At 34.8% G+C, this 12,836-nt stretch overlaps 1 long non-coding RNA gene across 1 annotated transcript; it reads left to right on the forward strand.

Annotated features, from left to right (window-relative positions):
• The first annotated feature begins 582 nt into the window (after window positions 1-582).
• LOC147400558 (uncharacterized) lies at window positions 583-1,861 on the forward strand. Its single transcript, XR_015179020.1, has 4 exons — window positions 583-697; window positions 971-1,107; window positions 1,473-1,530; window positions 1,739-1,861. It is a non-coding gene; the product is annotated as an uncharacterized LOC147400558 (long non-coding RNA).
• Window positions 1,862-12,836: the final 10,975 nt, after the last annotated feature.

Genomic DNA, 12,836 nt, shown 5'->3' on the forward strand with positions numbered 1-12,836 from the left:
TCATGATAAGTAGATAGTGAAAAGATCCATCACTATGTCATATTGTGTTAATTGCGACTACAGAATTACGCTAAAAACGACTGCTAAAGGCCGTCGTTAATTGCGATAGTTTTTTACTGTCGTTTAAGCATCGTTTGAATCAACTGAGGGGTAATAAGTAAAAATTGGGGTGCCGATAGCCATTCTAAAAAATTTCCACAAAACCTCGACTTCCGCCATTGTCTCATCTCTCATCTCTCACTCTCACGCAACTGTTCTAAATTCGTCGCTCAAATCCGTCGCTCTACTCACAAAAATTGGATAACCTCTCAAATCCGTCGCTCATCTTGGATGTCTCTCTCGAATCTCTCTTGAATCAACTCTCTAAGTTTCAATTTAGAAGATCAACTCTCTAAGTTTTGATCTAGCGTTTCTCTCTTTTTCACTCGACTCCCTCTCTCTCACTCTCAGAATTGATCAATTTTTTTTTTCATTTAGGAAAGTAAATTGATGGGATTTTGTTTTTTTTGAAAAGAAATTGATCGGAGTTTGATCGAAAGATCTTCGCTAGATCTCTCACTCACAGATCTATGATTTTTAAGACGCAATCAGATTTCAATTTGCAAGTTTTAAGACAAAATCGATTGGCGTTTGATCGAAAGTTTTAGGGCTTTGTTCGATCTCCCTCCCTTTACTTGATTTGTGATCGAATCTTCAGGTATGTTAAAGTTTTTTATTGAATCTTAGATTTTCTTAATTAATTTAGGGTTTCAAATGTTTTCTGCTAACTAATATTGGATCTGATGCTTTTCCTGGAATATAACTTTGAATTGAAGCTTGTCTTGTTTAATATTTTGTAATTTTAGGACTCTCTGCCCAATTAGTTGTTGTGGTGCTTATAGTTTCTGGTGTTTCATGTGTCTATCATCAGTCATCACAGCTCTATCTTTTGGGTTTAATAGTTAATGTAGAGGTTATACGATCTTACCAGATATCTTGATGGATACAATGAAGAAAGTTACAATAGCTCCGGCATTGACAGCAAACCGTTTAACTGGCATTCATGCTGTGACAAATCTCTTTAAACATTCAGTCTTCCATCAATGGCTACAAAGTCATTGCAATGAGGTTAGTACTTCCTTCTCTAAAATAGTATTACATTGCATGACTTCTAAGGCTAAAGAATGTACAAGTTGTTTTATGAAATATTTAGCGTTGTGAGTCCTAGAGTTTTGTTTGCTTTTGTGCACAACTCCAACATCGTACTAATGTTCTTGATATATGTTTGCTCTCCAGTGCTTATCAATAATGTTGGTTAAGAATCCTAAAATAGGGGATTATTAACTGTATATGTATAAAAATATGTACTTTATTTATGGTTTATAAACCAAGACCACTTGTGTTTCTCCTAGTACCTGTATTACTGTCCCTAATCTTCAATTGAAATTGATAATGGGCTTACTTTGTGATTTTTTTTCAATGGATCACCGTAGGAATTGGAATTGATGTTTGCACTTATGAAGGATGAAAGATTGTTAAAAGTATATACATGTATGTGGGCTTTATAAGATAATTTTAGACCCTTTACAACTTTGTGTTCCAAGTAAAGCTGATTATTTCCTTAGAAATCACATAATGAAGCATAAAGAAAATAAAAGCACTTAAAGAAAATTTATATGTTGTCTCTTCTTACTTGTGGTCAAAGCCCTTAATTTTTGTCGTAGGAATCTATAATTAAACCACTCTTCCGTTTTTGTAGGTGTGGAGTGATATAAAGATCAAAAGCATGATCTTGTCCCTTCTTCAAATGCTCAATCTGCTACGATTGGAGTTGCTCGTCTTATTGTGAATTCTTCAACAAATTTAAGGTCCTATACCTAAGTGTACATTCGAAATCCAGTAGAAATTCTTCTTTTAACTTTTTTTTTTGTTTCTTGTATTTTTTTTATTTTGCTTTAAACAAGTTGTCTTGTTTCTATGTGAATCTGGAATTCACATTCTCAAATATACATGATGTGATACATAGAGGAAAAAAAATAAATGACTTGTTTATGTGGAAATTTTATTTTGCTTATGTTAAGACCTAAAAAAGTGATTATTATTTGTTCTTTTTTTAAATAGGGAAGTTACATTAGAATATACAACGTGGATGATGGGTGGAAAGTTCAAAAGGACATTCTGCCCAAAAGCTTGCGATGGACAGTTACTGATACAACTCTGTCCCCTGATCAACGCCATCTTGTAAGTTCACGTCACTTGTTCAAAGAATTTACTTATCATGAAATTTGCCTTCCTGATATGCTTGTTTTGGTCACACAAGAGTATATATTACGAAGAACTGGGGATAATGATGTGGGGAATAAATGTGTGTGTAGAGGATTTCAAGCATATATTTTTTTTGCCTTATTATAATGCACTTTAAACAATTTTGGATAAACGTTTTAGTATAATGTTTAGATGGTGGTGTCACTGAATACCTATTATAGGACCAACATGGCTGGGTGAAAGATTTTCCTAATACTAAATGATATGTCCACCAGTTATTATGTATGTGGGATTTTATTTCTTTTGAAAGATATTACCGTATGTTAGACTTGCATTATGTTGTGCATTAAGATAAGCAGTGTGACATCTGATGACCCCAACATTGCTAAGCTGGGTCACTATACCAACCGTGCCGTTTACTTTCTTCCACAGATCTTTCTTGCATTATTCTTATAGAAGTAAACAACCGTGCTGTTTGAAAAGTGCATGGTTTATAGTTTCCTACATTTTTGAGTATGTTTGTGGCAACTAGATACGGTAGAGAAATAATGTGATGTCGAATCTTGAACTTTAAACACAGAGTGATAACCTAAGCTTTGATGTACGACCCATTATCAGAGATCAATATTGCTTCAACTGTTTCATTCATCTGATAATGGTAATCTATTCTGGGAGCTCTACCATGTTGAGAAGTCTAGCACTGATACATTTTGTAAGATCTTCTTTGATCTCATTTTATCAATTCAATATCTAATCCGTGTCAGACAACACCCAAGCTTGCACCTAACATATCCTCATAGGCCCACGCGAACAAGTCTTTCGAAATTTATGAGAAAATTCATTATCCCCTTGTGTTCCTCTAGGGATAGGATGGTTTCTATTTGAATCTCTTTAGGAATGACCTTTGCTTTTTTGAGCTTGATTCTTATCTTCTTGTTTAGAAAAGAAATCTATCAAATTATTAGTTAATTCGTTAATGCGCTCGAGGTATTCAAAAATTTTCTTTATTCGATCAATTTCAGATGGGGCGACAAACACCTCTATAGACTCGATGAACTAACTTGACTCAATAGGAAAAAAGTAAACTCAATCTAAGGAAGACATGACCTTGCTGGAAAAAAGGACTCGAGCTAACCCAAATGACTCGTGAAAACTCAAGACAAGTACCCACACGAGTTTGATTAGGACTGAGGACTGAGATATTACTTACAACCGGTAGGATTGAAGCACTATGATCTTTAGGGAACAACTGGGCGATGTTGAGAAGTTCTGAGGTCATTTCTGACCGTTGACTTGATATTGACGTTTGTTCTGACTGACCAGACTTATAAGACGATGGACGATTGAGCTTAGGTACAATGATAACCCTTAAACCTCTTTGAAGGTGAATCAATTTCAGTGTCACCCCATTGATAACATTTTAAATGAACCCTGAGATTTTATTGAATTCTGTGCACCAATCCATTAAACAATTCATCTATTCAATGATTATTTAGAAGGAAAAAAATTTATTTCACTCTTAAAAATAATGTTTTTATTGAATAACAATTTTCACAATTCTGATTCTTTTTTGTAATAATTTTCTTTTTAGAAAAACATATTTGGTAATTTTACAAGATCCATGCAAAAAATAAATTTTTGGTAAAAAATATATTTCAAAAATTTTTCATGCAAAAATAGATCTTTTGTAAATCATTTTTCCTTCATTTTCTTTTCTTTTGGAAAATATTTTCTTCTAGAAAACATTTTTTTTCTGAAAAATATTTTTTATTTGGAAAGCATTTTCTCTTGGAAAATCTTGTTCTTATGGAAAACATTTTCTTGAAAACACTTTTTCTTAAAAAATATTTTTGTTAGAAAATACTTCCTTTGAAAAATGCTTTTTCTGGAAAATACTCTCCTGAAAAATATTTTCCATTTGTGAACCATTTTTCTTCTTTGAAGATTTTATTTCCATTTTGATTTAAATGGCCCGGTACATCGTGATTGTTGGATCGAGATGGACCGGGTCATTATTGAATTTTTGCAAGACATGGATTCTTTATTGGGTCGGTGCACCCATTTTAATTTCTAAAAACAAAATTTTTTATCCTTGAGGACAACCATACATTTTGATCTCATCATCCACGTCAATCACAAAGTCTCATAAGGTTCTATTCAATGAACAACCCGGGAACACCCACGATAAGTTTGAGTCGTAACCTACAGGGAAGGTTTCTAGACTCTAAGCTTATTATGTGCAATGCATTTTATTTGGCCACCCTTGCCCAAATACACATATATACCTCTCAATACGTGGTGACTTGGTTTGATATATCGTATAGGTGATAATCTAAAACCTCAACTCACTTCTCTAAAGTAAAAAACAACCAGTTTGATCTCCAGCTGAGAGGTGGCGTACAATGCTGAGCAAGGGCCTACTTAAATACCTCTCGTCTAGAATAGACGTAGTCTATCCCCCTCGTACAGTAGGGTACAACGGGGCAAGATCTTGCTTAGGCACCGGTTTTGATCAAGAAGTGTAATTGATATACTTAGATTATCTTTTATACCTACGAGTACGAGTCAAGAGTTGTAGCTTTCATAAATGGTTTGGCATCCCACGAGGGCACCGACCATGTACTAGTACTAAGTTGGCAATTGGGACATGTGACTGTGTGGCTCACAATAGATCAAAGGCTCAGGTCGCTCCAGCGTGGGTGCATCAATATACCTCTCAGAATCACCTGATCAGATGGTATTGATGCCCCAGTTTGATATACCCTAAAGTACGTGACTGGAGTTGTGGTTTTTATGAATGACGTCGCATCTCCGAAGAGACCGGACCACGCACTAGTGCCACGTTGGCTATATAGGACGTGTAAGTGTGTAAAACAGTAAACGTGCATGTGGTGTGTGCAACACAGGGTGGGGTGTGCCCGGGGCCTTTTCAAATAAATGGGTCCATAGGCCTAATCAAACCATCACAACATGAATATCATATGAATATTACCCACATAATTGATCACATCAAGACTAAGATCAAAGCATACACATCAAAAAATGTCTATCAAGATCATGGCAAATCAATTAATGAGCATGACATATAATAATTAATCAAACAAACATTGCAATAGGCATAATTTTTAGAATTTTTAAGGTCCAATCAATGATCACTTTTGGGTGATCCAAAATAAATCGAGATTCCAATAGTTGTTACATTGATGATAGAATGACAATGGTTGACATGAGCTCACTCTTAGGAACATTAATTGTGCTAACATTAGATAAATTCGAATTTTCTGTGAATTAGGAAAATACAATCCAAACTTGCATCGATGATATCTAAGGTTTTCATTAATGAAATCAAGTGAACTCAGGTTCTAAATTAATTTAGTCGATGAGATCTACATTTTATTAATAGATGCCCAGACTTAGTTCTCACTAGAATATTCTGTAAAAACGTTTTAACATTGCTGTCCCAACCTTCATTCAGAAATAATTCCAGATTTATAGATTGAACTTGCATCGATGATATCTAAGGCTTCTGATAACGAAATTGAGTGAACTTAGATTCTAAATTAATCTATTCGATGAGAACTATGTTTTACTAAGAGATTCCCAGACTTAATTCTCACTAAAATATTCTGTAAAAACGTTTTAACATTGCTGTCCCAACCTTAATTTAGCAATAATTCCAGATTTACAAATTGAATTTGCATCGAGGATATCTAAGGCTTCCGGTAATGAAATTGAGTGAACTCAGGTTCTAAATTAATCTACTCGATGAGATCTACGTTTTATTAACAGGTTCCCAAACTTAATTCTTACTAGAATATTTTGTAAAAATGTTTTAACGTTACTGTCCCAACCTTCATCATTCCATCATTTTCATATGTCAATTTGAATCTTTCATTATTTAGGGGTCATCAAAAGATGATCCTTAATTGGAAAAAAAATGCAATACCCAAAATCATCTACAATCAAGTCACAAAAATAAATAAACAGAAAAAATAAATAAAATAAATCGAACTGAATAATAAAAAAAACTAGGTCATCTTGGCAATGCTCACATACTTGGGGTTTTTCAAGTTTGATCCTCAATAGTCCCCAGTGGAGTCGCCACTGAAAGCGTTCTCGATCCGCGGGGTGCGTGGATCCACTTTTGACCCTTGAGGTTTGGGAGTCGCCACCTAGTTATTATGGTCTAGGAACCAAACTGACTCTAAAACGGATAAAAACCTAATCTACTACAGAAAGACTGAATCCGGGGATTATATTACAGGGTTGGAAGGTGTTAGGCACCAACCCCGCCCGGCCAATGCCGGTCTCTACTTATCCCAAATAAGACTACATTGCTAATGGTAAAACCTAGATAAAAAATAATAGAAATGTTACCTTCGATGCGCAAAGGTTCTATTCTCTGAGATATGATGAAATTGATCCTTGTATCGTACTCCTCGCTTAGTTCTGTTTTCGGATCTGATTTTCGATCTCTGAGGCAAGGTATCTCCATCTTGGATCTGAATTCTTCAAACTTGTTATGGATTTTGGAGTGTTTTTGAAAGGCTTCTGGGTGTTTTTTAGGTTAAAATCGAAGCATGGTGTTAGGTAAGGAGTTGGGACTTCAAAATTAGGGTTTTGGAGAGGTTGTGGAGGCTTCTTTACCTATTTTTTCTAGGATTTTTTCTTTGATACGAAAATAGGGTGTGGAGGCTCTTATTTATAAAGTTTTTTAGGAGAATTAGGGTTTCATTAGGATTTCTTTTAGGATTTCAATTAGGGTTTCAATTAGGGTTTAGACTTTGGTCTCATGAGATGGACTTAGTCTTTAGGGTTTTGACTTTTAGTCTTATGAAATTGACTTGATTAGTTTAGATTAGGGTTTTGACTTTTAGTCTTATGAGATTGACTTGGTTAGTGTTTTGATTTAGGGTTTTGACTTTAGTCTTATGAGATTGACTTTAATACTTTGACTTTAGTCTTTCATAGTTGACTTTAATGTTTTGACTTTAGCCTTACTTGACTTTAGTCTTACTTGATTGACTTTAATGTTTCTTTTTATATTTTTTAATGATTTATTTATTAATTTCAAAATTTTTAATTATTAAATTGTAAAATTATCGTTTTACCCTCGGAGAGGATTTTTTACGTTTTAAGTCGTTTTTCAATGTTCTAAGATGTTTTGGAATCAATTTTTCGTAAGGAATTCAATGGGAATGTTGATTTTTGTCATTTATGAAATTTTTTGTGTGAAATGATCGTGAATTTTATGAGGGGTATTTTCGTAATTTTGTCAAATTCTGTGAAAATTGGCGAAATGATTTATTTGGTTTCGATTTGTTATTTTATGTGTTTGAGTGGATTTTCCTTAGCGTAATGCAGCCTCTAGGGTTGTTTTGATGTTAGGGGTATTTTGGTAATTTGGTCATTTTTAGTGATTTTTATCGTGAAGCTTCTTTTTGGTTTGCAAGATGATGATTTGTATGTTTCTGGGGTCGTACTTTCCTAGCATAGCGTGATTTCTAAGTTTTGTCAGTTCGAGATACCTCATCCGAATTTCTGAAACATATCTGGTAACAAAATGAAGCATTAGAATAAACATCTATCATTGGAAATCGTTGCGATCGAGTTGACGAGTTGATTAATCAGGCGAGTGCAAAAATGGGGTGTCTACAGATACTCTTGGTAACAAAGTACACTAGTACATAGTCCATGAAAAGGGAGTACAACAGGAATGTTATTGTCATCCCTGTCTAAGCTTACTTAAAAAGAGAAAAAAATAGTATTGTTGTTATAGTCCTTGTGATTTGCATAGAATGAATCTTGATTCGCATAGTATCTTAGATTGTAAACAAGGCATTTCATGGTATACATAGGTATACCTATGTATTTTTGTTGCTAACATTACCTATGTATTTTTTTTCCATTCCAATGCTTTATTAAGGTTGATTGGACTCACTTTCATTTTCAGTATTTGCTCTCAGCTTGACTGGACAAAACAGTTCGAATGTGGCCCATGGCTATCAATTCTTGCTTGGAAAATGTTCTAATACAACGATTATGGTGAGTGTAATGTGATCTCATAATTGAATTCTCTATGTTCCTAATCCTTGATTTTCTAACTTTGGTGTTTGGTTTTGAGGCTTTCCATCTCTTTTAATCGTAATATCTAGTATGCAATATTATTCCTCACCATTTTTTATTGCGAGGTACTTCACATTAGTTACTTCCATTCATTTGTATGATTTTCCTGCTTTCAATTGCATTTTCCCCTTATCAAAAGGGGAGTAACAGGAGATATCATTAGAAATAAATTATTTGATTACATGTTCGAATGTTAGATGAGGAATCAAGGTCCTTGTATGCCTCACCTACTTCTTCAGGTCTATCATCCTCCCTTTCTCTAATCTCCTCAATTTCAAACACCATCAAATTTATGACGTGTACATATTCCAAGTTATTGACATATTATATAAGTACAATAGTCGTCTTCGTTGTTTTCCTCAATAGGAAAGAAAAAACTCTCAATAAGAAAGTTGCAACTAAAATCATGTAGGTTGTGTTCTTCATGTTTGACTAAATTCATTATCAATGACAGCATATTGAGAGACCATTAGCTGCAAAAGAAGCTCGTCTTCCTCAGGTACCAACTTTAGATGAAGAAAATGTTGTAATTCTTCTTGTTCTAAACAAATTGTTTTGAATTTGGAACCTACTTTCTTGTTTTCCATTCTTAATTTTAGTTGAAAATTTTGTTTTACTATGTTGTTTGTGAATTAGTTGGTACTACAATGATACATTTTGTGTAACACCCCATGTTTTTAACTCGTATCTCGAAGGGATTAGATAGTGTTAATTCGAAGAATATTCTGAAAGGATAACTTGGAGTAAAGTACCCAGATTAGGTTACATTCATTTTTGTTAAAAACCAACTTCGCCATTAGTTTCGAAACGATCGAAATATATACCTTAGCATATAAACAAATTTGAATTCAAATTCGGGTAAGAAAGTTAACAAATCCTCAAATTTCGTGTTAAGTGGGACCCAAAATAGTGAAATCTCGTTAGAGAGAGAATCAGAAAGATTTGATGACACCGTTAGGTCCGCAATGAAAAATTATTCGAAATGGTATACTCACTTATCAATTTTCAAGTCCGAATAGTTAAGTTACGATCGAAACTAGAAATGAGGGGAAAATTACAAGTATGCCCTCAACTTTGTTATAAAAAAAAATCTGATTTTCTTTTATTTCATTTTATTTCTCTTCTTCTCTAAAGAACCCAAACATCAGCCATTTTCTCAACCTAAGGTTCTCTCATTTTCACCTCAAGAACCGTTAAGAACGAATGACCGTTGAACTCCGACGAAGAAGACAAAGTTGTTGGCTACGACGATAGCTACAACTTCACCCTCTTTGTTAACCCATTCATGTCTGTTTTCTCACCCTCCACCAAAAATCAGCAAGTAAGTTAGGGTATCATCAAACTCGAAGTTTCCCCTTGTTAGTAGAGGCTCGTCTTCTAGGGTAGAAGTGGAGGAGAGTGCCGTCGTCAAAGAAGTTGCAAACCATCGCCCTCTTTGCATCAAACTCAGCTCAACATCAAATCTTTCACCACCAACTTTGATCTGTGTACGAGTTCATCACCTTTGGCGTCCACAAATCAAGTAGGGGACTTTCAATTCCTATTGGTAACTTTAGATTTCTGAAATGTGCATTTAGGTTTTGAAACAAAACTTATTGTTTGCATTTAAATTGTAGAAATTGGTTTTTGGTTTAAAATTCATGGTAGAAGTAGATGTTTTGATGATGTTTTATCAAGTTTTAACTACAAACTCGTGAGTGGGTTGAATGGTTCGAAGAATGGAAGAAGAAATCGAAAACTCGAAAGTTCGAGTGAGGTTCAGGTTGTCGGCGAGAAGGGTCGGTGCCACCGGTACCTGCTGAAGGTATTCTGTCAATCCCACTGATAGAATGAGGTTTCTGCCACCAACGAAATCAAGAACCGCAAGAAATTTTGTTCTGTCGGCAGATGCCGTAAGTACCACCGACACCTGTTGATGAGCATTCTGTAGGTTCTACCGACAACATCTTGATTCTATCACCAACAGCCATCGACAGGAATAGTTCTCTTCAGAATTGAGTTCTAACTTTTGCCTTGACCTCCCCATTGCCTATAATTGATTTCCCACCCTTCATTTCATTAAAAACATTTAAGTAAATATTCCATTTACTTTAAGTTTTTTAATGAAATTAAGGTTTGACCACCCATTTTGGAACAATGGGAATGGTTTCATGATCCAAATCTCAAAGGATCAAAATCTGAATTTTGGTTTCAAGAACAAAACGTAGTTTTCGACGTTTTCGATAAATTTTCAAAATGTAATAACTTTCGCATTTCTTTGAATTAGATTACAAAAACTATATGGTGTCGAATCTCGTAATCGAGACTCTCATTTCGAAAAATCCATTTTCAATTTCGAGAACTTTAAAAAAATTGAGTTTCCGACACTTAGTCAAATTTTCATCAGCTTTCCTTATTTTTAATAGTTTTGGTCTCGTGCATCGCCGGGACTTTGTTTTGAAAAAACTTTGATGGTTTTCGATGGAAAGACCAAAAATGACTTTTAAAGATTGGAAATGAACGGTTTGACGTGAAAAAATGAAAAGTGAGAATGTCGAGAGAATAGGAAAGGGATGAATCGATAAAATGACAGAATCAGACCCGAGGGGTGATATCTACATTTTACATTGTATGTTGTGTGTAGGTTGGTGAAAGGATATCCAGGTTATTAATGAAAGGGTTGCATATTTATTTACGATTATGTTAGCGCGTGCGCTGAGTACTGTTATTTATTTTAGGCCGGGTGACCACAGTTGTATGGTAGAAACTGGATATCCATTCTCAATCCTATTCTGTTAATTTCTCTTTTGTTTTAAATGAAAAATCATATATATATACGTAGCTATTTTGTGAGCTGTTAAAGGGTTTGTGAATGCCTGAAGGGATAGTGCGTCACATCATCCGGAGGGGTGCACTATCCTGAAATGTACGGTAGGGACCACCAAGCTCATACGTGGTATGGGACGCGTATGAGAGTGAAGTCACAACTAGAATCCGGGTCCATTATTTTCTTATCTTTACCAGTGAACGTGTATTGTAAAGGTGGTCGTATACGAGTGGAATGTCATTTGGGAATCACATGCACGCCTGATAGGCATAGACGAAGATGATTGGTCAGTGATCACTAACAATCTAATAGTAGTTGAACGTTCTGACACATCGAAAAGAGACTCATTGCTTATGGTCACGTCAAACGGCCCGCCTGAATCAGATAAATGGTCACTAGTGTGGTAAGTGCAGCGACTGGCTACAAAATCAGGAACCAAAAGCCAGATTTATGTTGTAACATCATGTCCCGACTGGAAGCGATCTAATCGTGAATCCCAACGCTCAAATTCCATTACTCCACCACTTATACTATGTATCTGTGTTATATTTCGAATTATAAACTGAAAAACATGTCTATTATTTCAATGTTGTCAACTGTATTTGCATAAATGGAAAATGTATAATGAATATGGATGATTGATGCTATGTGTAATTTTTAAAATGTTTAGTTGCTCATCCCTGGCTATATATACCAGTTAATCGTAGTTTCAATTGTAAAACTTGTATGTTTTGAAATAATACAGTATGATTATTTGATCACGTTAGGTGAGGTTATTAGTAGGAATTATTTGTGGACCTACTAGGTAACCATTGTTACTCACCCTTTCCTTCCATCTTTTTTAGTTGCAGAACCTGTGCTTGGGGAGGCGAGTGTTGAGCCATCCGTTGAGGAACATCTGGTCGGTCAGATCGACGACCAGAGTCCGTTACCCGATGAGTATCATGACTACTTCTACTAGGAGTCTGTTAGTTCTAGGAGAGGTCTATATTTTTAGGGCTGAGTGCTAGGTCTATGTTAGAGTGAGGAAAATTTTGTAATCCTATATAACTCTATTCCTTTTTGCGCTACTCTGACCTTGCATTTTGTTGTTTATAAAACCTTCTATCTTCAGTTTCTTATTTCATTGTGGATGTGTTGCTTTATACAGGATTTGTTTGATTATTATTTTATCAGGTTTGAGTTCCGTGGAACGCTAACATAAACATAGGAGACAATGCCGAAATTTCGAGACGCCATCTAGTGCCTCGAGGCGGCCTTGGGATTTGTGTTAGCATTTGGCGAGATGTCATATTTTGTGTTTTGTTTCTAATTGGATTTAATATGAATTGAAGTTCTTGGGTGGTCAAGATTTGATTTTTATGAGTGATCTTTCTTTTATGATTTTCTGTTATTTTTATTACTATTTCATTTGTTGTGATTGATGAATTAGAGGATTGTCCTATTGTTTGTTAAACCACCATATTCGATGTTCATAGACTATAATTTTTTTTTATTTTTTTAAGCTTATCCTCCAATAATTTGATAGTACAGGGCCGTAAAAAAAAAATTCTACAAGAAAAAATTTGACAAGCTAAGGGCGTCAAATATGGGTTTTTTCACATAGTGGTGCAAAACCCAATTTTCAAGTAACCACAAGGCCCGAATGTCATTTTTCAAT

The sequence above is a fragment of the Akebia trifoliata genome, chromosome 6, assembly GCF_017979445.1.
Source record: "Akebia trifoliata isolate Shusen 1 chromosome 6, ASM1797944v1, whole genome shotgun sequence".
Classification (NCBI taxonomy): domain Eukaryota; kingdom Viridiplantae; phylum Streptophyta; class Magnoliopsida; order Ranunculales; family Lardizabalaceae; genus Akebia; species Akebia trifoliata.